We start from the raw sequence: 27,823 nt of genomic DNA, 5'->3' as shown, positions 1-27,823 counted from the left end.
TATTTTCCAATGTACAAGATTGATGGGAAAGGACACAAAATCCTGGTTTCTGAATAAAGCATGTTTCCCGTCTTTCCATGCTGAGGATCTGGATGCTCTCCTATAATAATATCTAGAAAGGTTTTCAGATCACTACAGGAAAACCAAAAGAAAACTTCCATGTTTAGATCATCATTTCTTGACCCCCAAGCCCTTACTCAAGATATTTTCTCTTATAGCATCAAACCAGCAAAACAGTGAGTTGATCCTAGACTGTTCAGCAATAGAATGCACATGCAAACTAACCTTTGTTGATGTTCTATCCCACACTACATTGGTAGACAAAGCTTCTAGTTCATGGCTTGAAATATGACCTTTCTTCCTCTATATTCTTGGCTAGTTTAGCAATGGCACAATCAGATTCATGAAACTCCCAAATATCAACATCTGCGTAAACAAAAAAGATATATCATGACATAGTTCGATTTGCTGAATATCTGGTCTTCCTAAGGGTTTTCCTATTTGTTTAAGAGGCCTGGAATATCTGATGCTGAAGCTGGAAATACCCAGGAATAGTGATGGGCGAATAAATTCGCCTGGCATGAATTTGCGGTGAATTTTCGCGTTTTGCTGCCTTGTGGAAAAAATCCACAAATCTCCCCCGAAAATTTCCGATTTTCAAGATTTTTTAGTGAAACCGTTCGAATAGCTTGATTTTTTCGTTTAAACGTTCTAATTGCTTGATTTTTTCGAATTGCACGATTATTTTATTGAAAACATTCAAATTACTTGATTTTTTTGTGAAAACGTTCGAATCGCACAATTTTTTTATGAAAACATTCCAATTGCTCATTTTAGTGAAAACTTTCAAATTGCTAGATTTTTTTTGTGTGAAAACGTTTGAATTGCTCGAATTTTTTGTGAAAACGTTCAAATCACTTGATTTTTTTTTCAGTGAAAACGTTCGGATTGCACGTTTTTTTTCGTGAAAGCGTTCAAATTTCAAGATTTTTTTGTGAAGTTTCCGATTTCGCAATTTTTCCGCTGTTTCGCGAATTCTGTGGGAAATTCGTGCATTTTTCGGCAAAGCCAAACGGGAGAAATTTGCCCATCACTACCCAGGAATCATCAGAGGAGAGGCCTAGAATAGAATGGAGATAGAAGTACCAAGTATATAGGTACTAGTAAAGGTATAGGTACTATAGAGGAGCCATCAATAGTAGCAGAATAACTCCAATGGAAAGGACTACAAGGCATAAGAATCTCGTACCTCCCAACATTTGAAAAATGAAAAGTCTGGCAGAAAACAGGACAGTTGGGAGGTGTGGAATCTTTCTTCTAAAGTTCTCCTTTCAATGTGGTCTACTTATTAATACTTATTGACCCGGTGGGGTAGTGTTTGCTTTTATTTCAGGGTCTCTGAAATACTCCTCTCCATCTGTGCCTTTTACCCTTATACAAATGGAATAGCAGAGGAAGGTGCACTGGATCACAAGATTTAGAAGAATTGGCTGAAAACCAGGAACTAATTAAGAATGGGAACCAGGAACAGATACAAGGATACAGTGTTAGATGCTCTTTCACTTTCATCATTCCATTAAATAAATATAAAAAGAATATTTTAAAAGTCTGGAAATATTAAATCAGAATTCAGTCTGTATTTATGTTACATAAGGCAAAGAATCTCCCATGTTTTGGTTCATCACTTCAACAGGTCTATAGCAGGAACATCCCTCCGTGTCTCACACAGAAGAAATGAGAGACAAGGTGTGCGGGACTATGCTGAAATACTTGCAGACCTGCCCACTGAGCCAGAATTAAAAGCAGTTGTAGGATTTGAATGCACAGAATGAGGCCATTGATTCCAGGAAAGGAAGAGGGGTTTGTGCACTGGCTGCACAGTGGCAGGCCGCAGGCAAGGAGAACACTGGAGGTGTCTAATGGCTTCATAATGGGGTTGATTTGCAGCTCTCAGTGGGGGGACCAACTCATCAGCATGAAGAGGTTTAATGTGAAGCCGGCGTAGAAATTGGAGAGAAATTTGCCCCCCACTGGGAAACATTATCCAGTGATCAAGAGATAACAAGCAAAGAGCAGCAGGGTGCTCATGTTATATAGCATCAAGCTTGGTATTTAACTCTTATGCAGCCAAAACCAAAAACAGGGTTAAAGCAAGGAATAGGGGAGGAATCTATTCTTTGGTCTCCTGTAGTAATAAATTGTTGATGGTGTAATGGGAAGATTCCCTTATTGCCAGGGACATGTGTGTTCATTTAGCAGGGGCGTGTGTATGAAATGCCGTCATGAGAAAGTCCATGTATCACTGCAGTGAGATTATGGTGAGCAACAGTAAGGCTGGAAACAGAGAGACATTGGGTGCAATTAATACACAACCAGCTCTACTGCTGATCTGCATACATCAGGGGTGCCCAGACTATCCCCTCGCAATCTATTCTTGCCACCTGATGCCATCATGAAATCTACCTTAAAGGAGAACTAAACCATAAAAATTAACGTGGCTAAAAATGACATTTTATATACTGAAATTATTGCACCAGCCTAACGTTTCAGCTTGTCAATAGCAGCAATGATCCAGGACTTCAAACTTGTCACAGGGGGTCACCATCTTGGAAAGTGTCTGTGACACTCACATGCTCAGTGGGCTCTGAGCAGCTGTTGAGAAGCTAAACTTAGGTGTCGTTACTAATTATCAAGCAAAAAATGAGGTTGGTCTGTAATAGAAGCTGATGCTAGAAAGCTGATTATTAAATTCTGATGCTAATTGCACTGGTTTCTGTGCTGCCATGTAGTAATTATCTGTATTAATTACTAATCAGACTTATATTGTGACATTTCTATTTTACATGCACTGTATATTACTGGGGGACAAGCTTACTGAGCTTGTCCCTGAGCTCAGTAAGTGACAGCAGCACAGAGCATGTGCAGTGAATCAGCAGAAAAGAAGATGGGGAGCTACTGGGGCATCTTTGGAGACACTGGGGCATCTTTGGAGACACAGATCTTTACTGCTAAAGGGCTGTGGTTGCCTTGGGCTGGTACAGAAGCACAAAACATAATGTACAACATTTCTAGTATACTACTTTAGTTCTCCTTTAAAGGAGAATTCAACCCTAAAGTTAAAAAATCCCAACCCCCTACCCTGCATAGACTCCCCTCCCCCCAGGGAGCCAATGTAGGGTAGGGTTTTTTAACTTTAGTGTTGAATTCTCCTTTAAGAACTCATAGCAGGATGGCACAGGAATTGGAATTGGCACAGAGGCAATTCCATAACACAATTCACCAAAATACATTGAAGTCTATGGGTGACTTGTACGTGCAATAAATTTTCTTTTAATCGCAACCAATATTTACATGAAGCAAATTTTTTTTTAATCGCGACAATTTTTTTTAATCGTGACAATTTTTTCAAAGTCTACCAGGAATGATGGACTGCTAGAACCCTGCTGATGTTTTGGGCAGTCCTGGTCTACATAATCCCCCGTGAGGAGAGAGGGACCGAGTCATTACATGGTGAGGGACATGACAAGTAAACTCAGAATTCATGTTGAAACATCACTGGGGATAATGTTGGGGACAATACAAAAAAAAAAGAAGGCATACAAAGAGTGATAGCTAGCCCTCTATTCTACTCTATTATACAAAGCAATGAAACATTACATCTGAAAATATATATGTGCTGAGACAGGTTCTCTATAGTCAACATGGGGCAACATTTAAAATACAGCTAAGAAGCCCCTTGCTTCTGTTTTTTTTTAAATAAGGTGAATGGGGTTGATAAGATTTGTCCACGGGGCACTCATAGGTGCACCCTCTTATATATATACAGTAGGCCAGCATGTGGGTACTAATGAAAAGCATCTGTAAAGACAAGTTGCATCTGGAGACTGGCGTTAAGTACAGGGTCTCCTTGTGCATAGTATTCCAAATAAACGTTATTTCCCGTCAGTACACATAGTGCTCGTTTATGGTGATTGTGCCCTAGAATGTTCTGTGCAGACATTACACTATAGCTATACACTTTATGCTATGTCGAAGACAAATTTATGTATGTTACCTTTAATGTCGTTGAGATTGCCCTTAAAATCTGAGTGAATTGATTAACCCTGTAATGATAATGGTATTGCATTCAGAATATACTAAAACAAATGCACCCACGCAGTATATAAAAGACAAGTACCCCCACACACACACTTTATACTGACAGTTTCAGTATTACAGCCTGTAATCATGGCAGAGGTGACTAATTCTATAGCTGCTGCATAAGGTACAGGAGACCACATTTAATAGCACTACAGCTCATTTAATTGACTATTTGACGTATACTCCCACCATTTGCTAATTCAGTCCAAACCCTTTCCATAGGCAACAACAGGACAGCACCACAATGTGCAACACTGATACTTTTATGCATTTGAATGTTCCATAAATGGCAGATGCCTTTCTACCGATTACAAAATATCAGTGTATATTTGAATATATTTCCCCTTTGCCCACCTTTCACCACCAAATCAGAGAACAACTCTACTAGTATTTGATTAAATAAAGACTGGCCCAACATGAAAAACATTCTAAAGGGCTCAGAAACTGTTGTGCGTGATTATTTGTGCTCTCTCTCCCTCAACCTCCGGTTTCTTCACACTAGACCCACTTTGTGATTTAGTAGTGGGAAGAGATGGTTTAGAACATTAAAATGTTGAGGGAGAACGTCAGACCTCCTGAGAACCAAGTCTCCTAGGGTAAACAGAGGCATGGCTTTGGTCATACTCTTCTCTATTAATCACCCCGCATGTGACGGGGACAGGATAGGGGGTCTTCAAGGTTTTCAGCCAGCCCTTTCCTTAGCAGTGACCTGAGCAGTGCAGGAAAACTTATGTGATATTTCCTTTAACATTCACACTGCTCAGTCTCTATATTGCCATACTCTAAATCTAATATGGGGACAGCACTATTTAGGGTTTCTGCCATTGCAGAACTGTATCTTCTCAGAAATCCCAGCAATAATTTTAAGATATGCAACTCTTGTGACATCCAAGGCAATCAAAAGAGAATAGCTCTTGGATTTCCAAGTTTCCAATTTGACCAATGACAGCGTGAATTTGAATTTTGCCAAACAATCTGTTGGCCCACACAGATGGTTAGCCAACACAACAACAAGACACGGGAAAGAACCTGTGCAAAGAGAAAATAAAACTTACAATAGGGCACCCCTGTCAGGACCACTCAGGTCTAGAACCAGATACCTTATGCTAATATGCCATGCTCTTCCCTGTTATTTAATGCTTCTCCTTTACCCGGCTTTTTTTTTTAGCTGCAGTCACTTAGTGCAGACACTTTAGGTGCAGTAATGGCCCTCCCCGTTCCTTTCCCCTGCACTGGATCATTGACTTCTCTTTGTGATTTAGCATTTGTTCCAGAAAGTCCTGAGTGCTGATTTCCAGGTTTTGGTAAAGAGAAATTAAAGGAGAGACAGGAGTAGAGAGTATGAATGAAGAAATAATTCATTAATAATAATAATAATAATGGCAAAGTCACTTTGAAATACCATCCCCATATGGGAATAGTGGGTAGGATTCAGCTCACAAACAGGAAGCAGGGCATCAGAATAGAAGTGCCTGAATAACTATTATCTTGAGATAAGCACTAATAAAGAATTAAAAAATACTATATTTGCCTGCAATACCTCTGGGTTTGAATCAGGACTTAAAAAAACAAATGATAGGCCATTTTAGGTATAACTAGGGGAGGTTAAATCAGAAAAAAAGAGGCCAAATACCATACCTGAGAGATCCCACGCTCAGAGGATGAAAAACATCATCATACCAAACAATACTTTTGTTCCCTAGCTGTTTTCATTCCTTCTTCCAATTACCGGATAGAGGCTAATAATATTTAAATCTATTTGAAGCCTTCTTTTCATTTTTGGATTTAGGGGACCTTTTGCTTGGCCTTGTCACATCCCTGCGTCTTTTCCTCGCGGAGGAATTCTTCCTGAGAAACAAGTGTGCGGGGCAAAGGCCAATGGCTTCCCACAGCCAGCTGGAACCAAGCCACTGTATCATCTACTGATATGAAAGGTATTAGTCAGGTTGGAACGTGTTCAGTTATATAATATTAATGGGCAAATTAGCGGAACTATTCCTCTTCTTAATCTGCCACATGATTATGGCACACAGATAGGACAGAAAGTGATTAACCATTCACAAGCCTATACCTTCGATAAACAACTGTTGTGTTTTAGTGGGGGGTATTTCCAAAACCTCCTGAAAAACCCTGAGGTTTACATCAAACAGAAGCACTTAGATGTGGCCACATATTGACCAACTCTATTTATATCAGATGGACTAGCCCACAGCCGGATATTGTATTATTCTGACATACATGATCAGCCATAAAACATTGATCTAACCAGCAAATCGTAACCATTTGGGGTCACACAGAAATTAGTACCTGCTGGTCTAAACTCGAGCTAGGACAGCGGTTCCCAAACTATGTGGCCTGTGTCACCCTAGGGTGAGGCTTGGTGCCATGGCTGCAGCCAGCTAGGGTAAGAATTGGAGAGAATTGCCTTTTGCTTTGGGTTTCAGAAAACCCAGCTTGAAGAAGATTCTTGGAACGATAACTGAATAAGTGTTACTGTCATTTTCCTATATCTGTACTTAATTTGTGAGATACAGGGGGGCCTGTCCAAAGGTTGGACCTCTGGCCAGAGCTGACATTCAAGTAGTGATTGAACTGGAAAAGTGTGGCAACCACTGCTTTACAAGGCAACCATTTTAGTTCCTTGTTGAGCCACTGGAGGCTGTGTAAACCCCGTATCGTATATAATTGTGACAATCTATTCTTCTGCATCTACTAACTCTATTTGTATTTACCCCCAGCAGGGTTGCCACCTGGCCTGTAAACATGATGCGGGATCTTGCAATATTAATAGGGAAAAACAAATACATAGGAAATATAGGAAGGCTGGTATTTTTTCCAGAAAAGGTGGAAACCCTAACTCCCAGCCAAATTACGGTCAGATACAGGTAATCCCTTAATCTTGGACCACTCCTGTTCACTTTGCTTAATCGTTAAACTCTTGGCCATAAATTGACCTGTTCTGGAGACCCCTGCCCCGTATTTAACATGAGTCGTCCATGGTTCTGACCTTTGGCTCGTTGTGAGGCTTGCCTATTTATCACCTGCCATGGCCTCTAGCCTGAACCACAGTTGCAAACATATTCATGTGCAGTGGGTCAAAGGGACCTTACCACTGGGTCCATATGGATACCTCACAGACACCACCACTCCCTCTAAAGATTTCCCTGCTGACAATCCCAGCTAGAAAGTCTGTCCAAAATAGCATGGAGGGAGGTGTCACTGCTGAGCTTGGCAAGGAGTTTTGGCCTAGAGTTACATTACTGCATAGAGTAGACCAACCATCTTCTACCTCCAGACTTGCCTGTCCTTCAGGGCATACATGTAAATAATTTGCCATAAAGAGGATATTGGCAGCACTACAATGTTTGCCCCTATAATCTGTATGAGAAGAGGACTTTTGTGTTCCAATCATGTGGAATAAACTGCCTTTTTGGGAAGGTAGTGATACCTGAGGTATGAAGAGCTCTTCAGAATGAACTTTAAAAGTGTTGCATTTTTCTCTTTTCTATATAAAGTCAATTGCTGTTGCTATACTTGTATTGCAGTATTTCATTTGCCACCAATATCCCATTGGGATTCCAACTTGATCGCCAGCAGCATGCGCCCTGTGTATTCTGTGTATGTGCTCCTATTGTAGAAAGGTGTGCCAGAAAAGAGTTGCAGATGTATGTATTAGTCACATTGTGGGTGCTTTTGTTTCATGTAATTAGTGTTTCTTACTACTTTCCCTTGTTTGCATGATTTTAGAGTTTGCAAATAAAAGTCACAAATTTCCGGTGATGCCCAGAAAGCAGGATTTGCACCATTCAATGAATGCCAATAAAAAGACCCATGTCTTTATCCATTCAATTTTGACACAGACTGAAAAACATACAGTGAGCGTTATCAATGCCCTGAGCTCATGAGCACACAAACAAACTGACACTGGCACACAAGGGAGCAATTGCTCTCTTCACTTCACTTCTTCCTGATGCATCAGCAGCTCTCCAATTTAGTCAACAGCCCTTGAATCAAGTCATTATTTTCTCTTAAGACTATGACTTGATAAAAGCACATCAGTTTGCTTTATTAGAAACACTGCATCAAAACCTAATTGTACAATTAGTTATAAATTAGAAGCACTTCCAGAGGTGATGGTCGCTCGGAAGGGGGGGGCAGTTGATGTATGAGAGATGGAACGTATAGAAATTGGATGACAGGCTAAAGGCACAAGCAGAGTTTGGCAGGTAAGAGGTAAATTCCACCCATGCTGTGATCTGAGCATTGGTTATTGCAGGCGATTTTATGGAGATGCAGATGGAATATTTTCTTGGCCGCTAATATGGAGTCATGAGGTCACTCGTCATTCAATAAAAAGAAGCGCTTATTATGCATGACCAGATCAACTGTCTGTCCAGCTCTGTCTGGGCCTCTGATAATCGGCAGACAGGAGGTTATTATTATTGTTAACACGTATTTATTAAGCACCAACATAGTCCGTAGTGCTGTACAATAACAGGGCATATATACAGATCATACAAGTACAGAGCTCTACTCAATACAGCTCAGTATATAGAGACCACTATCTGAGCCTGTCCTGATCATTGGTGGTCACTCCATAGCAATATAGGCTTTTACAATATAAAGACTTGTTGATCCATAGAACCTGTTCTGCTACAGCGCAGAGATGTATTTATTTTACCCTTTTGGGAGGCTTACAGTGAGTTTCTGGAGCTCAAGCCTGTCCCATTATTTTGATCAGTGGATCATTCCCCTTTTCCAGCAAGACAGTGACTAAAAATCAACATAAAATAAATATACCATTTACGAAGACTTACAGTATCCTTCTCTATTTGGACAATAAATTAATAAGAAATATATGTATCTGTATTAATCATCTTAAGTGTCAGGCAGGGCTGATTTACGTAGGGCATAAAGGGCAACTTTATTCAGTCTCCGGCATCAGAGTAGTGAGCATACAGATTACAAAACAAAGGACATACACCCTGCCATGTGAAATATTGCCTGATATATGCAAACTGCATTAGATTAAACTCCTTCTAAACTCATGTGCAGTAAGGGCTTGGATCAATATTAGACAGTAAGGCAGCCCTGCAGGTGTCTGTCCTTATAGCGTGCAACCAGCAATGCAGTCCTGCATGTGCCTATGCTTCAGGCCAGAACTAGGAGAGCAGGCAAGAGTAGACAGCAGCTGCAGGGGTGTGGAACAAATAAGGGATGGGAGCTTGCCTTGGTTGCACAAGTACTGCTTTGCCCAGCACTGCCCGTCCTAATAACCTGCAAACCAGAAATGCAGTCCAGCATATGATCCAGTCCAGATAACCTGCAACCAGAAATGCAACCTTGCATGAGTCTGTTTTGATAAGCTGCAACCACATATTCAGCTTGCAGTCCTATACAGTGGCGTAACTATTTGTTACTGGGCCCCATAGAAAATTCAATTTAGGGCCCCAAAATATTTATAAATTGGCCTATTTTACTAAGATATATTAAAATTGCTAATTAATTAGGGTCTCACTGGGCCCCCTACACTCCTGGGCCCCCCTGCAACCGCAGGGTCTGCTTCCTCTATAGTTACGCCCCTGGTCCTATACGAGCCTGTCCTGATAACCTGCCACCAGAAATGCAGCCTTGCATAAACCTGTCCTGATAAGCTGTAACCAGAAACATAGCATGATGATTGTGCCCTAATATCATCTTATTGGGGTCATTCAGCCATTAGATAAGCCCCACTGGCTAATCCTGTCCACATAACCAGCAGCACGGGAGCGCAATATGTTAGAAAATACACAGAAGTCTAACATCCTATTCCTGAGAATTTGCAAACACATGGGTCAGATCTACACAGTTACGCTAAGAGACGAGAGAAGAATAAGAGCACCCCCTACTGGCAAAACTGCTAGGATCACAATAACTGATTGTTTCCAAGAATTCAGCAATATAAGTATTTATAAAGTACCAACATAATACTTCTCACCGTACACCAAATATATCAAATAGATTACCTACAAGAGCTTGCTGTCTAATAGAAGAGTATGAGACATAAAGGGTATAAAGATATATTCGCTTTATAGCAGAAAACATGTTAAATCTACTGTATATATACTATGCTTGTAACAACACTTGTCTATATGTTTCCCTTTACTGTTGCACTTCCCAGTTGTGTCTTTTTTGCAGCCCCAGCTTCTTTGTAGTTGTGTTTCATTTGTAGAAGTCTAAATGGAACATTTGGCAATACGATTGATGCACTACTTGCTCTAGGTTTCCCCCTCATTAAAGAAATCTTTGTTCATATTAAACACAGTGGAATTTACCAAAGCTTTTTTTTTTTTTTCTACATCTTTCAAAGGCTTTGGAAAGCAGCCTAATTGCATAAATAAGCTAATTAGATTTATTTTTAATGACCAATTAAGGCTGTAACATTTCTTGCATTATTTTTGCTGATCATAAAAAAAAATTCAGTAAAAATTTGTATTTACACACAATAAATGTTTAGCCTGGCAGACCTTTAAGGGGAAAGTAAACCTTACATTTTCTTTTGTAAATAGCAAAGAACATAGATTATTCACTGCACGGAACATTACACACACACACACACACACACACTGTAATGATTCACTAAAAGCATTCTCCATAAAGCTGAATGGAACTGCGCTTCTAGTGGTCATAATAAAGAGTGCCTTGCCAATTATTTTCTGTACTCATAGAACCATATGTCAGCTCTCACTCCTATGTACAATTGCTCTTGGGGCCTACATGCACCCAGCACACACACCTACAGGCCCCCCTGCCACCTGCAGCTCAATACGGAAGTAGCTTGGAAGGGGAACCTGCATACTTGAGACACTGTGATCCGGTCCCCCTTGTCCCCCAGGTCCCACTGTGACTGTAGGAACTGCTGTATTGTTGTTACGCCCCTGCCTATTTATAAATGTAATGTAATTATGTTCTCTGCAAGCCACGAGGGGTCATTTACAGCCATAGCCGCAGTTGTGCTCCTGCAATTTCATCTGCAGTCAGTTGAGCATTAAACTCTTTAAAGGTACTTGCATCCAAATGTGCTCTAGTTGGCATTTTGGCACCAAGAATTTCCTCCTGCATCCCATGCCAAATCAAGCGCTACTGCCATTAGCAGAAGTATGTCTGCACATGTGCACTTCGGATTTTTGCCCACAAATGGAAAATCAAAGGAAATCAGGGGAAGCTTAAGAGTGGCAGCAGACCGAGCCCAAAATCTAATAACTCCCTGAAAAATTGGGGAGTTGAAAGGTCTGGGAAAGGAGAATCATACCCTGGTCAGTATTGGTGGCTACTTTGCTCAGTGCTCCGTCTGCCCCTTTGCTTTCTCGCTCATCCCCAGCCCTATTAATGTTCAGTGCACATGCTCCCCCAATTGCCACTTGGTCTGCAAATGCACAATTTCAGCATCTTCTGCAAATGCACCTCTGCAGCCTATTACTCCCCTCCAATTTTGCACCCCCTTCCATTATGAACAAGGCCTCTGTGGCCAACCCCTCAATCCCTAGTTTCAGAGCTATACAGAATGCATTGGGGGTAAAGGGGGGGAATCACCACAACTTTTGTACTTTTCCTTCTGCTAGCCTTTGAGACCTCCTGTGTGACTAGGGATGCACAGAATCCAGGATTCGGCCTTTTTCAGCAGGATTCGGCCGAATCCTTCTGCCCAGTCGAACCGAATCCTAATTTGCATATGCAAATTAGGGGTCAGGGAGGGAAATCACGTGACTTTTCATCAGAAAAAAATGTTTCCCCTTCCCACACGGATTTGGTTCGGTATTCAGCCGAATCTTTAGCAAAGGATTCGGGGGTTCGGCCGAAACCTAAATAGTGGATTCGGTGCATCCCTATGTGTGACACTGCTCTGTACCAAATTAGATGGAAGCTCCGCCATTCCTATACATGGGGCATATTGCCCCTTTCATTTTAAGTGACAGCACATGATCAAGAGATGAACACAGGTCATATAGCCCCTTTAGCTCCGACATTCTGAGAATGATTTATTATATTAGAAATTTTCTATAATTGTGGCATTTGATATCTCTTCCAGTGAAGGTAGTTGCTGCGTGGCCAATAAATCTGCATTTGTTTAAAGTTTTAAATTAAGGTTTTTTTTTTTGTTTTGTTTTTTAATAACACAAAAGTCTATTTATTAATACTTATGTTAATTATAAAATGCTGGCTGTACAACTGCGGGGACATTGGAGATCTCTGCGTGGCCACCTATTCCCAAGCACTCCCCTTGCCTCGCCTCGTCAGGAGCATGTGAGCCCCACAATGAAGATGGATGGATGATACAGAAGGGGGGTGAGAGGGTAAATATTAATCATACGCAGAGACCCTCTGACGTGAGGGGTGATAGAGCTCAGTCCCTCTGGAAGTTGTTATACCACAATACAGACGCCCGAGGGGGTGCGGGTTTACATTTTGTGTTTGATTTATGATGCAGATAAAGAGAGGAGTCAACGTGCACAGATATTATATTCTATATAAATATATATAAACCCAAATATACAAATCTAAAGTCGAATAAAGCCTTTTCTCGCATCCCTATTGCTTCGTTCACAAAGCTGGTAAAATATAGAGCTAAATCCCATTTATCTTATATAGGTTTATATATGTGTATATATATATGTGTATATATATATATATATATATATATATATATATATATATATATATATGTATGTGTGTGTGTATATATATAATATATATATATATATATATATATATATATATATATATATATGTATATGTATATGTATATATATATATATATATATATATATATATATATATATATATATATATATATATATATATATATATATATATATATATATATATATATATATATATATATATATATGTGTGTGAGATAGATGGATAGATACAGTTAGGGATAGTTAAATATAGTTGTGCGTGACCTGCCGCGCTTCATGATCAATCATATTAAAAGTATATAATATATCATTTGTTCTCATTGGGTTGGATGTATAGAAATGAACCATATAAGGAAGACAAGTGACACTGATGTACTGAATCAAGTGATGGCAGGATGGACCATACCAAATGAAATATTTTTGAATTACAAGATGGATGCAATGGAGCGCTCTTACTGATGCAAATCCTTAAGGCAATTCCATGCAGACATGCTCCTGCAATTTTTTATGGTTGCTAATGGTGCTGGACTGGGCTGGTGGGACACCAGGAAGAAATCTGGCAGGGTCAGCCGATCCCAATCTGGTCCCCCTTTCCCTCCCCCCCCCATCACAGCAATGGAGGAAGGAGGCAAAAGGAACGTAGCATTGGGGGAACGGACTAAACACAGGTTGCGCCCACCCATGGGTGTGCTATATAAGTGTATGCTGCTTACTGTGGGCCTTCAGAAGCCAGTGGTTAGGGGACCTGTAGACTATGGGCAATTCCCTGAAACGTCTAGTGAAATGCAATTTTACCTTAAGCACTTATCCTCAAGGGGATCCTTGGCTGATTGCTGAACCCAGGCCAACCAGCTTGGCAATAACTGCAGTCCAAATGCTTCTTCGAACACAAACGTCTTTATTGATCACAGGCAGTCAATCACTAGTACGGACAGTTCTCAGATGGCACATCACTCCCAAACACTGGAAACCCACAAACTTTGAAATGTTCATGATAGGTTCCCTCCCAGGATGTAGTCCAGCCTGTCTTGGTTATCCTTTCCCCAGCACAAGTGCACGGTGGTATCTTTCTCCCTGGCAGTTCCATCTGCCCCGCGCTCATCCACTCTCTGGTGGTGTTGTGCCCCTTGGAAATCCTCCAGCTCCTGAGCTCACCCACTCTTGTCTCTATACTGGCAGCCTTGTCACTGCAAGGGTACAAGTCCCATTCACCTCCTCATTGAAGTGTATGGCTGCTCAATAAATTTATTGGACCTGCCTTTTGCTCCTAGAATGGCTATAACAAAGCTATGACTAAACTTTATATAAACAGGCCTGACACCTGCCCAACCCCAATCTTGAACCCACCTCCCCACTGGATGGGATCCAGGAAAAGAGCCCTGAGCACATGTTATCTTATTAAACTGGGCAAACACTGAATTGTTATTATACTACTTTTACCCTGGAAAGGGAAATCATCACCCAGGGATTACAGAGGACCGCTTAGGGACTCCTTGCATACGGGTACAATTGAACTCTCAGGGTTCCTATATAGGAATCTCCATAAACTGTGCCTATTTCTTTCTCTAGACTCCCTGGTGGTCTGCCTTAGTATACCAGATGATTGATGTTCACTTGGGTTTGTAGATCTCCCACTCTCTCCTGACAATGTATTTGCAAAATGCTTTCACTGATGGGAATTCTTTTTAGTGACATATGTTCCTTCCTGATTTTCCACTAGGGTTGGGAGCTTCTGATTGAGGATTAAAAGCTAGACCAGCCAAATGTGCTGTGAGGTCCATATGAAGACAATGATGAAGAATATTTAGCGAGTGAGATTCTCTACAGTTACACATCTCAAAGGTTCATGATGCTCATCCCATAGAGGGTCTTGACCAGGAAGGTGAATCTTTCCTGATAAGGTTGACTCAAGGACCCTTATTCTTTGTTCTTCAGTTGAAGACGCCTGCCTCTTTCAGTAATGACAGACAGGAACCCAAAGGGAAAACTCCTCAGTACATGCACATTGAGACCTATCATTGAAAGTGTTCAGTCTGATGAATGCTTGAAACAAGACTGAGTCTTTCCAGCTTTAAATGAAGCTTCCCAGATGCCACATTCTTTACCAAGAGCCTTGAATGCATTTCTTTTTTTCTTTTCTCCTCCCTGCTTGAATAAATCATCTTTATCCAGATAACAATCATAAAGCCCACATTCAGTTTCATGCCGAGTGGTCTAAAAATGACGCCTGTTTCCAGCATGGGTTACATTGCCATAGGCCAATATTGTATTCTTGGTATGGCCGTCTCTGGATATTTCACAATTGGAATCTGGCTTCTTTGCTATTTTTTGTGCATTTTATAGAAAAGAGTTTCTTTTTTAATACCCGCTTTCATTGGAAGAGACTTATCAGTTGTCTGAACGTGTACTTTTAAATATTGGCCATGATCTTGTGCGGAGTCCTTGGAGCTCAAGCAGTTCTGCTAGTCCAGTATATAAGACTGGTGGTCATACACATTGAATGTTAGGGATCAGGAAAAAGGCACTCTTTTAATAATGATGGTTATAGTACTATTTGTAACATCCTCTCTAGATTCAGTCCCTTCATTCCAACTCTGATTAATAGGATAGCATTGGATGTGATCTTGTGGTATTTTGCATAAACTCTGTTGGCCTTGGAACTTGGTTATGCAGTTTGTACACGGATAGAAAACTAGTGTACAAAGGGTGAGTATGAACTGAGCATTCTCTACTTGGATTAAGGTTCTGCAGGGTTCTGTATGGGGTCTACTTTTATTGAGTTTGTTTGTTAATGACTTGGGGGTAAGTAAGCAATGTAATTTAGACACAAACACAAAACTACAGTACACAGGCAATGTAATTCTATCCAAGATGTGGCATCCTTGCACGGGGATCTGTAAAAACTTGACAGTTTTGGGCAGCTAAGTGGCAGATCAGATTCAATGTTGATAAATGTAAGGCTATGCACCTGGGATTTAAAAATATGTAGCTTATTTTACCAATTAATTTAACCAAGTGCTTGATGGAGAAGTACCTGGGGATAACTGGTGATAATACACAATTATGTAGCAAGCCAGTCAGCCATCAAAGTCTTGTCCTGTATTTAAAGGGGTAAAGATTCAAGAGAGAATTTGTTAATGTTCCCTTATATAAAACACTCATACAGCCTGTCTATAATATGCAGTGATTCCTAAGGAAATCAATGCAATAGAGAGAGAGTCCATAGAAATTACGAAGATGATTAAGGGAATGGCAAGTTATGAGGAAAGGCTGGCCAAGTTGGTTACACTTAAGAAGAGGAATGAGATAAAACTACATATAAATATATAAGGGAACCATACAATATACTCTCTGATGTTATATTCACCTGTAGATCTGGCTATAAGAAAGGAGGTTTCATTTTAACATGCAAAAAGGTTTGTTACAATAAGAGACGTGAAGTTGTGAAATGATTTCCCTAATGCAGTTGTACTGACAGATACATGGTTTCAAGAGAGGGCTGGATGTTTTTTGGAGCTTATTGTGTGCACAGGACATCTCTCTGTGAATTTGTATTTTTACATAGGGCTGGCAGCTGCCATATTTTTTTGGCCATATTGTAAGGGAAAAAAAATGAGAAGATAGCCTACTGGGCACATACACTTTGCATATACTGTATATGTATTTACAAATATAAGTGGAGCCACCGTATAGTTCCCCTTAACAGACGCTAAGGACAATTTTCAGCAGTTGTAGCTTGCTTTTCCTTATGTTTTAGGACAGAACTGCGCTTGTAGCGGTCTTTTCCATTACTTGTAAATGCCACTTGAACTCCCCATATACTGTATGCTATGAAGAATTCCAGAGCTTTTGTTTGCTTTCACTGAGTACTAGCCGTGTTCTTCTTTAGTCCTGACATGCAACCTATTTTAATAACAGAGCATTGAGACAAAAAAAGTTTAATATCTGAAATGGTCCATATCATCAGTTCCAAACTGTGAGGGCCCAAAGCAATGATCGATGACCCATTCTGAAGGCAAATGCCTCAGCCATGTTTTTATGATTAGTGTGGACAGGACCACTTTCAGGTACCAGTGGGGCTGAGGCAATGATCTCATTGGTGGATCAAAGAATGTATAGTTGTACTACACTCAAGCGGACAACTTGAACATAAAAAAAGGACAATAAAAATGTCTGTGATTACAGAATCATGTGCACCCATGGAGACACCAGAAGAAAAGGCCTGTGCACTAGGTATAGCAGGTTTTTATTAGAAAAATACTAATGAAAAAAAATAAATTAAAATTCATGGGTTGTATAGCAAGAGCCAGAACTAGGGGTCAGCAGAAGAGTCATGAGCCTCAGACGCAGCAGGGGTGGCAGGGAGAAGCGAGGGGTAGCCATGCAGATCGCTCGGTGGACTGAGCAGGGGTTTGGCATGCCAACCAAAAATTGGGCAGACTGAGCAATCCTTGGGTCCTGCCACATTAAATTAAATAAGCCCCACTGCCCTGAGGATTCATTTAGCAGTAGAATAAGGCAATGATGCTCAACACAAAGAGCTGGAAGAGATTAATCTGGTAAAGGGAATAATAAAGGCAAAACAGACTGATCTGAAAGCTTGGATGCAGCAGGGTATGATAAATGGAAAGAAATGCAGAATTAGCATGATTAGGAGTAGGGTGGTCAAAGATGGAAAGTTAGAGGCAGAGATAATTCATTGATCACTGTGTGGTCAGTTGCGATTGATGGAACTATGAAGATACAGGTGACTAACGGGCAAAGATAAGGAATGTGTAAAGTTGAGTGAAGGAACAAATAAAACAGATACAGATGCTGCTTATTACCCTGCTCCCAGGACTGTGGTAGTGAGGGGGTTACACACCCCACCCTGTTCTCTCCAGTCTGGTGCAAAGGGAGCGAGCAGGTGCTGCTGTATCACAATTAGCTGCCCAGAATGCATGTTTGGCAAGAAAAAAATCTGCTGCTTCTGCCTGTCTGCGGGACCAGTAATTAGGCTGCAGCAGTGGCACGCTATGGGAGCCCGACACAGCACCAAGGCCTCCAACGATATCTGGGGGTACAGTTTGCCTAGAAATGTTTCCTGTACACCTGCAGAGTCAGATACAACACACTGGGCCCCATGGGCTATCTGGGGTGGGAGGGGGTAGGTTTGGCTCTTCATATTTTCATTATATCTGTATAGTTCAATACAAAACAAAAGGGTATCCTTGAACAATGGGGTTTGCGGTTGGTTTGAAGCTTAAAGTTTGATCAATGTGCATTTATACACAGAGAAGCCCTCAATCCATCTGGCATATACACGGGGAACCTCTTACATTATCAGGGGGCACCTTTTGAATTAAAACCATTGTGCACAGTCACACAGCCCAATAATATACAAGAAGCCCCTTACTGTGTCTGGGGGGTGTAATAGTTTTATAAACAAGTACAGGATCGGTTATCTGTTATCCAGAAATCTTCAGATTATGGAATGGCCAGCTCCCACAGACTCCTTTATAATAAAATAATCCACATTTTTAAAAAGTATTACATTTTTCTCTGTAATAATAAAACAGTACATTGTACTTGATCCAAACTAAAATAGAATTAGTCAAGCATACATGGAGGATGATGGGAATTGACTTCAACCAATCAGAGCTGGAGAAATATAATAAAACCTAAACCACAATTATGTTTAGGAGGCACTGATTTGTTCAATACCACATAGCCCTAGGCAAAAAGACCTTAAGGGAATACTCACCAACAGCCCTTTATTTCCCAAGAACTGGGCTGGGGAAGGGACTGAGTTCATTTGATTAATGACAGAATGGGGCCATGGGTCAATACACTGGCACTGCGAAAGGGGCAACACAACAGATTTGCTTATGCTTGCATAGAGCCCTGGCTAGTATATTCATCATGAATCTAATACATCTCTTTTTAATATAGGCTGCAATAGTCATTCAGACATAGAAATAGCCTGTCCCATAGAGCTTACAATCTAAACGGTGTAAATTCAGACAGCACGGGTTGGAGTAGGTTCGGTGGACTTTTGTGGGGTCATTTTGGCAGGTGAAATTTGTGCACTTTAGTTGCTGCCATAACAAAATTGTGTTTCATTACTCTCTATGGAGCCGTTTACACATGGAGCTGCAGCATACATTCATCTTCTTGCAAAAGGAGCAGTCGGCACAGTGATTTTTCCTCCTTTAACCCATCGTTGACCTGCACCAAAATTATAGCAACTGGCCTGGAAGAAGAGAAACCACAGGCACCATAGAGAACTTGCCCTTGTTTTTATAATGTCTGCTCCTGCTAGACTTCCCTACACTTCTCAAGGCTGAGCGCTCTCTCTTTATTCACAGTAATTCGGATTAATTAAGCACACAGTTTTGGCTGCTCAGCCCGAGGAATCCAAGAGGGGGTTTGGCCGGGCTTGGCGAAGGCCTGACTTGGCTGCTTTCTGCAGTTTAGCATGTTCTGTGTATTTGTTTCAGGAGAAGTAAGCCGGTCTTCATTCCGAGCACTCCAAACCATTTATCAAAATGTCACTTTACTGACAGCAAATAATATATATCCTTCCAGAGATCCTCATACACCTGGCAGAAATGACTTCCGCTGCAACACCGCTAACCTAATTTACTAATTGCTGCTTTCCCCATTAATTTTCAGACTGTCTTGTTTGCTGGAAAAAAGAGAGAGAGAGAGAGAGAGAGAGAGAGCGCGAGAGGAAGAGAAATAAATATTTTTGATCATAAGGACAGTCCTGGCTTGCTGCACATTGCACTGCGAATTATTAGGGGCCGCACAAGGTTTCTGGCAATGGGCTGGCTGTAGATTATCAGGACAGGCTCAGAGTGTTACGTGAATTTAATGTACAGCAACTTCCTTCCAATGGTTTACTGGTGTCATGATATTTATTTTATATTCAGCACATTATACAATAGGACAGACAAGCCTGTGCCCTGTTTCTCATGCCAACCTACATATACACCGATATGCACATCACAGCGCACTGGCACCCATTTGATGTTGCTTCTCTTGCAGATGGTCATTTTGGGGTTCAAAGAGAATTTTAAGCCTGAATAGTTGAGCTTCTTTACATTAAGAAGTAAAACAGTGAGTAGGGATAGGCCTAACAAAGACTTAATACCAGGCTCCTTTATAAACACTAGGCAAATTTGCACCTGGGCAGTAATCCATAGCAACCATTGATTAAAATTTTGAGCCAGCTGCAGGTAGAAGAATGAAAGTAAACTTCCAGTCGGTTGCTGCCCAGGTGCAAATTTGCCCAGTGTTTATAAAAGAGCCCCCATGGACGTCATCACTGCTGAATATCAGGACAGCAATATATCAAGACGTGATATTCACACTAAAGTCTTTCCAGACAGTCTGACTGGGGTGCCAGGGGCCCATTAGAACCCTTAGACCATAGGCCGACTTTCAGTACTATTTTCCTTCTTTGCTCACTCAATTTCTTGATTCTCCTGATCTCTTTTCTATTCTAATATAGTCATTTATCTATGTATCATCTTTGTTCCCAAAGAAATAAGGACTGACCATGGAAAAGGCCAAATGGTTAGAAGCAGGAAGGCCACCATCACCTGGGCCCACTGGGAGATCTCCTGATTCCAATTGGCCAGTCCGAAATGGTCTCACAATCCTTTACTTATATCTGGCCCCAATGGATTATCAGGACAGGCTCAAGAGTGCTAGCGTAGTAGTGTTATATAATGTTGCCAGTCTCAAGAGTGCTAGTGTTATATAATAATAACAACAACAATGCATTTTGGGCTGCAGGACAGGCCCAGGCATTGCGGATTACTCTCTAAAAAGAAGACTCACATAGTTAATTGGTACATGTTGGGTCTCATGTTGAATGCAGAGCAGTGGGACAGGCTTAGACATTGCATCTCTCATCTAATAAAGATTTGCTCACTGCAGAGTATTGCACCAGTCTTACACTGGTTCTGCTAGTGATGAATGATGACTCAGCTGTGGATCTATCAGGACAGGCTCAAGCCATGGTGGAACCCTGCATTTCCTCTAAAGACGAGAGCTATTAATTCTATGAATTAACCTTAGGGGTTAAAGAGATAATATTGCAGTGCAGGATTTATGGCCCATTACTGGAGTGGGTACAAGATGGAGACGGGTGTGCGAGACTAACAGTTAATAGCAGTTTGCCGTTTATGGGAGAGAGCAAAGCTTTTAGCCAGAAACAAGCGTTTATTAACCAATATAATGAGACAGAAGGAAAATAAGAGGTAATTCTTGAATTCACGGCAGGAGAGTGTCTAACAGAAGAAAGTGAATTGGTTTGTCCCTGGAACTGTTGTGTGTGAAACTTTGGGGGTGCACTGAAATGAATTGTTATTGGGGCTCAGTCAGGATTAAATGCAAAGTTCTGCAAACTTCTGGAATTCTATAGCTTCTATTATAGTAGTGCTTCCCAGAAGCAACATCAGAGCCAGGGGCGTAACTATAGAGGAAGCAGACCCTGCAATTTAATTAGCAATTTTAATATATCTTGGTAAAATAGGCCAACTTATAAATATTTTGGGGCCCTAAATTGAATTTGCTATGGGGCCCAGTAACAACTAGTTACGCCACTGATCAGAGCAGTGGCCGGGGGGCAGAATTACCCACAACCTACCAGGACAGGAACCCATTTGTGCGACTGCCCATGTAACCCAACACATATAATATAGTGTATATGTAATGCAGTGTGCCACTGATAGCCAGTACATGGTATTAAGCACACTAAACACAGTAGGCATTTGCATGAAATTATGATATAGCACAGTACCGAGTACCTGTACATAACAATGAAATATGCTTAGGCCCTGCTCTGGCTGCACTTGTGCCATCTGCTATGTCTGATCTGCCCCCTCCACCCACTGATCCCCTGCCTTGCCAGCCATGGCGGAGTTCAGACCCCTTTGATGCCCCTCACCAGGTGCCTTACAAGCTCAGAGCTGTTAATTAACAAGCAGTGATTAATGGCCGTTCCCCACAGCCTGCAGAAGGCAGAAACTCCTGTACTGGCCATTCTCACAGTGCCTAATATGCCAAGCTTTTTAACCCTTTAAAAACTGTACAGGCTCATGGTGGAAAAAAAATTTGTCACAGGTAGGCGTGTATGTTAGTTAATATGGAGCTGTCATTTGCCCTTACCTGGTTGTAGGTAAGCAATTAATAAAGAGGATTGCAGAGACCAAAAGAATCCTTGGAGGTTACTGGCATCCATCTATAAATATAAAGAGGAGATCAGCAAGGTCAGGATTAACATAAAAATACAAATTAGACATAATATTATTAGTGCATAGGTACTATTTATATTACCCTTGGAACAGATGGGTAATTGCCTGTATTCATAAAGGAATATGGAATTGCAGGGTTAAGAGGCCCCTGGTGAGCTCTCTAGAAGGGTCAGAGCAAGAGAAGAGGGGACTGTGACAATGCAAGGTGATTGTTTAAACTACACCCCTGCCCAAATCCTTAGTTGTGAGCGGGAGGCATGGGCATGCCCGACGTATATAGTAAAAACATCAAACTTCTTACTGCTATGTTTTGGGTAGCCAAGGATGAGTAGAGTATAACAGTGCTTTATTAGCAGAGGCTCATGCAGGCATTACACAACAGTAACTTTCACTTTTAAGCTACCAGGAAGTATGCACAGTATAAGTCTGAGCACAGTGACATCTACAGGCCATTTGTATAAACACCACATATTCCCCCTATAGTAGGAAAGCATTTGGGCAAATGTAATAAACAACAACAATGCATCTTAAAGCAATAATATACATTATTCACATCACATGTAACAACCAGCTCTCTCAAAGCTGCTACAAATTGTTCTGTGGATTCGCCATAACGCTGTCCACGGTGGCGGAATTTATATCTTTCAGCAACCACATTTACTCTTGGCACGAAAAAAGTTCTTTATAGCAGTAAGAGCAGTTTCATAAGTCTCATCAGGTAATGGTAATGTATAGATAGAATATACGCTGTCCCTCTGCTCCCAGGCAGTGAATAAGTAAAGCACGCTTTCTAGCAGCAGAAATCTCCCCTTGGTCAGCAGCAATAATTTAATTTTCAAACATACGAATCCAAGCAGTAAAAGGTATGGGAGGCTCACCAGGGTTTGGAAGAAAAAGTGCAGGCTGCTGCAGAGGTAGAAGAGCCATCCTTGTCGCCATTTGTAATGTTTTGGGTAGCCGAGTATGAGTACAGTATAACAGTGCTTTATTAGCAGAGTCATGCAGGCATTATACAACAGTAAGCTTTCACTTTAACTTTTAAGCTGACAGGAAGTATGCACAGTAACTCATGTAGACAGTGACACCTGCAGGCCATTTGTATAAACACCACACTTACACTATAATATAGCCTTTGTTATTTTATCATTTTCCCCCACAATGCAATTTACTAGTTATGGGGCACACAGCCTCTAATAAAAAAAAAACTAAAACTGGCCATGCACATAACTTAACAGTGTGTGCTTCCTTAATATACCCACCCCTCAGCAATATAAAGGCAATCTTCTGCAGAACAAGAATCTACTCCTCTTGTTCCACTGAAAGACTAATATAAAAAGACTATAGGTAATTACTACAAGAGATCCTAAAATTACCAGGGCAGAAGGAAGGCTGTTCCCTGTCTGCACACGCGTTGCAAACAAGTATGGAATGTTTTGTTGAAGCGTACCATGATTAAATGTTGATTTAATATGTACACGTGTTTAGCAAACACGGGGGGTCTATTTCTTTTGCACAGCATTGGCAAAAATGGTTAAGAAGTGGGTATTGCAAATAACCCCCCCCCATCCAATCCTGAGTACAATAATATCAATATGAATTCTTTAAATGATTAAGAGATTATTCTTTCCTGAAAGAAGCCATGTGTGTTTTAACCTTTAAATCCCAGGGCTATTGTGCATAATGGCAGAGAGCAGCACAGGGATAGCAGGTAAATGCAGAGCAAGAATAATAAATGACAGAGATAATAACACTACGCTCTGGCAGGGAAGGGGTGACTGATAGAGACAGAAAATGCTGATTTGAATCCCTCCGTCTGACCTCACCTTCAAAACAAAACTCTAAATTATGCATTTGGAAATAAGTGCAGAAACACTAGCTTTTATTAGAAAGGGGGGGCGGGAGGAGAACACAGCCCAGGCTCCCAAAACCCACCCCCAGTTTAATAACTTGGAATATTTTATCCAGCAGCCCTCCTTGTAATGTGTATTGTTTGATTTTGGCTGCTATTTCTCCTTCTCTCTCTCGCGCGTTTTTCATTTTTGCAGTACATTGGTCTGAAAATTATTAATGCTCTACCACATTATTCTTGAATTATTCAATCCCTGAATGGGAGGTGGGGGGGGGATGAGGATAAATGGTTTTTGTTTTTATTTATAGCAGAATATTAATATATATTTACAGTAGTATATATATATATATATATATATATATATATATATATATCTATATCTATCTATATAAAAATCCAAGCGGCCTAAAAAAAATTATTTTTCTCTTGCAATTCTCAGATTAATGTGATTTTTCCAAAGCTGTACTGGTAGAAGTAAAACATGTCTCCCTGCTGTCTTGGTAAAACCACATCAATTTCTATGGCTTTAGAGGACGCTGGCAGTTAGCAGTTTAGCGATAGCTAGGTTAAATGTTAAATTAAAATGGATGCATAAACTTTCCAATATAAATTTGTTGAAAAAATTGTCAGAGGTTTAAGATTTTGAAAAAAGTATTGCCGTTAGAAGAAGTATCTGCCTGGTTGTTTCTATTCTCTGCATAAGTGGTCCTGCCTGTTTAGACATGACAGCTGAAGCAAGGGGATATGAGACTGGTGAAGAAACATTGTGAGAAATTATATCTTGTTTTTCACTTTATAAATATCTTTAAAACCACAGAAAATGTTGAAAGGGTAGCTGATGGTAACATTTTGTTTCAGAGGCCCCCAACTGCCAATCAGCAGACTTTGCAAAATGCCCAACTCTCAAGATGGGGGAAAAATAGTATTTTTGCAAGAAAACCCCTCCTTTCCGGGTGCCCTGCCTGATGTGGTAGCCATCGCCAGCTGGGGCGACTGCATGCAGCAAGTGTAGAATAAGGTCCAAGGTGCTGAATTCTTTTTAGACTCCCCAGCCCTTTCCCTGGTCTGTAGATGCCCCTGCCAATATAATTGCCGATAATTGTGAATTGTCAAACATCCAGGCATTTAGCCCCTTGGCATAATTTCTTTATACAATGCCCTATATATTTTCTGCATTTACTGAAGCAGAGCAGTCACACTTTATACAGATATTTCTATATATTCTAATAAAATGCATGTGACAATTTAACCCTTCTTGGCTTGTAATTGACTTTTTTTTCTATGGAAGAGGAGCTACTTCTTATAATGTAAAAGGTTCCAGTAATAGGTTCACAGAGGAGTCACACAATTACTTAAATGGCATCAGCCTAAACAGTCACCATAGGAAGTATAACCTCGGGAAGTTTTTCTCAAGCCCCCCCTTAAAAAATATTGATCTTTTTTTTACAAAACAATAGAATTCTCCAGTCTGAAGGTGATGGATCATTTCCAGCAGAGGCTGAACCAACTCAATTATTATGCACATACCTGTCAACCAATCCCAGCTCATACTCATGTGCATATGGCACAACTTGCTCAATGCACAGATGTGTGTGCCCCAGCATGGTTGACACTGTGAGCTCTTGGTGTGTGCGGGTTCTTGTAAAACTACTACTAGAGTGCAGACTCCATTATGCCATACTTCAGATGGGGGAAATTTTACTGATAGATTCCCTTTAATAAATGTATATTAGAGTACTACTTTGCTTTTAGCTTTGAGTTTTTAAACTGCTAACTTTGCTATTGATGTTTGTGTACACGGCTCACCATGTAGTACCTTCAACATACAAAAAAACAACCTGGAACCCATCATTATCATTGTGTGACCTGCAGGACATGGTGGCGCTGTTTTACAGCAGTTACATGAAAAATTGGTGAAAAGTGGGAATGCAGCCAGTAATGCAAAGTAACAAAAGATAAAAACAAATGAAGGACAATGGAAAATGTCACTAAAGTAAAAGCCATTTGGTTTAAAATATGTATTAATATGGGCTTTGGTTGCAATGTTACCTAGCAGCAGTGTTGGACTGGCCCACCGGGATACCAGGAAAACTCCCAGTGGGCCCAGACATCCTTTGGCCTATTTAATGGCCATTCCCTATTTCTATGAGAACAAAGAGGCTAAATAGATGGAAAAAGTAGATTCGATTAGATAGTGTGTAAAGAAAAGAGACTAGGAGAATAGAGGTTGAGTGTGGAGATTAAGTAAAAGAGTGGGCCCCTGATCTAAGGTTTTCGGGTGGGCCCCTGGTGTCCCAGTCTGGCACTGCCTAGCAGTATAAATGCGCCAGGTACTCACTAGTAATTTGGGAGTATTATATATATAAAAAAAAAATCTAGGTATAGTAGTGAGCTTTTAACATATTTAACATTTACTTTGAAATTTTGATGGTTAGGAATGCTTATAACATTTTTTTTTAAAAAAAAAAAGGACTTTTTGGCTTTAGTTTTTTAGTACTCTCTTTGTTATCCACAGAAACCAGAGAGAGAAACGGCACGGATACACCCATTTATTAAGCAAATAAGTTCTCTGCACAATATTAACCTCTGCCTGTCCGCCATAAACAATCCATCACCTTCAGGCTGGAGAATTGTATTATTTTCTATGGGAAGATCAATTCTTTTTAAGGGGGTATGAGAAGACGCCCGGAGGTTATACTTCCAGGGGTCATGGCTCCTGCCACAGTTTAGGCTGATGCCACGCAAGTAACTGTTGACTCCTCTGTGACCAGGGACCATTCACTGGAGCCTTGTGCTCTATATGAAGTAGCTTCTCTTCCATATAAAATAATTAGAGGTCAAAAACAGGCACAGGGTTGTTAAAGTTAGTAGTTAAACTGTCACATGGGACTTTCCTTTTGCCTCTAGATTAACATGAGTTTTATTAGAATAAATAGAAATATATGTATAAACTACAGTATAATCTTCACTGCTCTAAAAGCAGAGATTATAGGACACTTCTTAAAAGAAATTACATTTATATTGGCAGTGGCACCTAAAGACCAGGGAATGGGCCGGGGAGTCTTACAAGCATTCAGCACCTTGGACAGTGTTCTGTTGTTTTTCATGGAGGCAGGCAAGATGGCAGCATTGTCAAGAAGCCCATTTTGACATAAATCATAAAAAGTCAAAACTTAAGATGATCATACAATCGCCAGTACAGTGTCTGTCCAACCAGCCCACCATTTGTGTGGCCATACATTGTATGGAACAGCAGAAAGGGAAGAGGAGCTGGTAGACATGGTGCACCAGCAGATTACATCTCCAGCCCTGCCCAATCCCTGCACAAACCAATACCCACGCTACATCAGTATATACGTGGCCATCATTAGAGTTAACATATCAATGTCAGTGTTTTCAACTCTTTTCCTCCTATTGCTGCTTTCTCTCATTCTTTTCACTCATTTCTTTCCTATATTATATTTTTATTTCTCCCAATGCTTGCCCATTATTTCCCCCGTTCTAGATCTTTGGCTACCTGCCCATTTTAATCTATACAATTGTAGAACTCTTTACTGCTCATCTTGGTTTGCCCCCACCTACAGCCTTCTCTCTCCATCCCTCGTCTCTCCCTGTCCATGGGATGCTCCTGCTGACTTCACATTTGCTGCGGTGTGAATTTCACATCTGTGAGCGGTGACAGCAGAGATTAATCACTCGGCCCCCACTTTCCCCCTTCAGAAGAATAAATATAAACATAATAATGCAGGCCGCAAATAAAGCCTTAGCCCGCGTCTTACAAATCCAGCTATATAGAGCTGTGGTTTGTTCCTTGGCCAGAGAACTTACAAATTATTAACCATTACGGACTTGGTCATTTGAGTCTCAGCCTTGCTGATTACAATTTGTGCCCTGAGTACCCCTGGAAC

General features: G+C 40.8%; 1 long non-coding RNA gene across 1 annotated transcript in view; it reads right to left on the bottom strand.

The window, feature by feature from the left end:
- Positions 1–287: 287 nt before the first annotated feature.
- Positions 288–27,823, bottom strand: part of LOC108702760 — a 48,860-nt gene continuing 21,324 nt past the window's right edge. The window contains exons 2-3 of the long non-coding RNA XR_001933357.2: positions 21,981–22,053; positions 288–426 (exon numbers count right to left, since the gene is read on the bottom strand). This is a non-coding gene — a long non-coding RNA (uncharacterized LOC108702760). The remainder of the gene's footprint in view (positions 427–21,980; positions 22,054–27,823) is intronic.

Source organism: Xenopus laevis, chromosome 9_10S (assembly GCF_017654675.1).
Source record: "Xenopus laevis strain J_2021 chromosome 9_10S, Xenopus_laevis_v10.1, whole genome shotgun sequence".
NCBI lineage: Eukaryota > Metazoa > Chordata > Amphibia > Anura > Pipidae > Xenopus > Xenopus laevis.
This window is presented reverse-complemented; position numbering and strand designations above follow the sequence as displayed.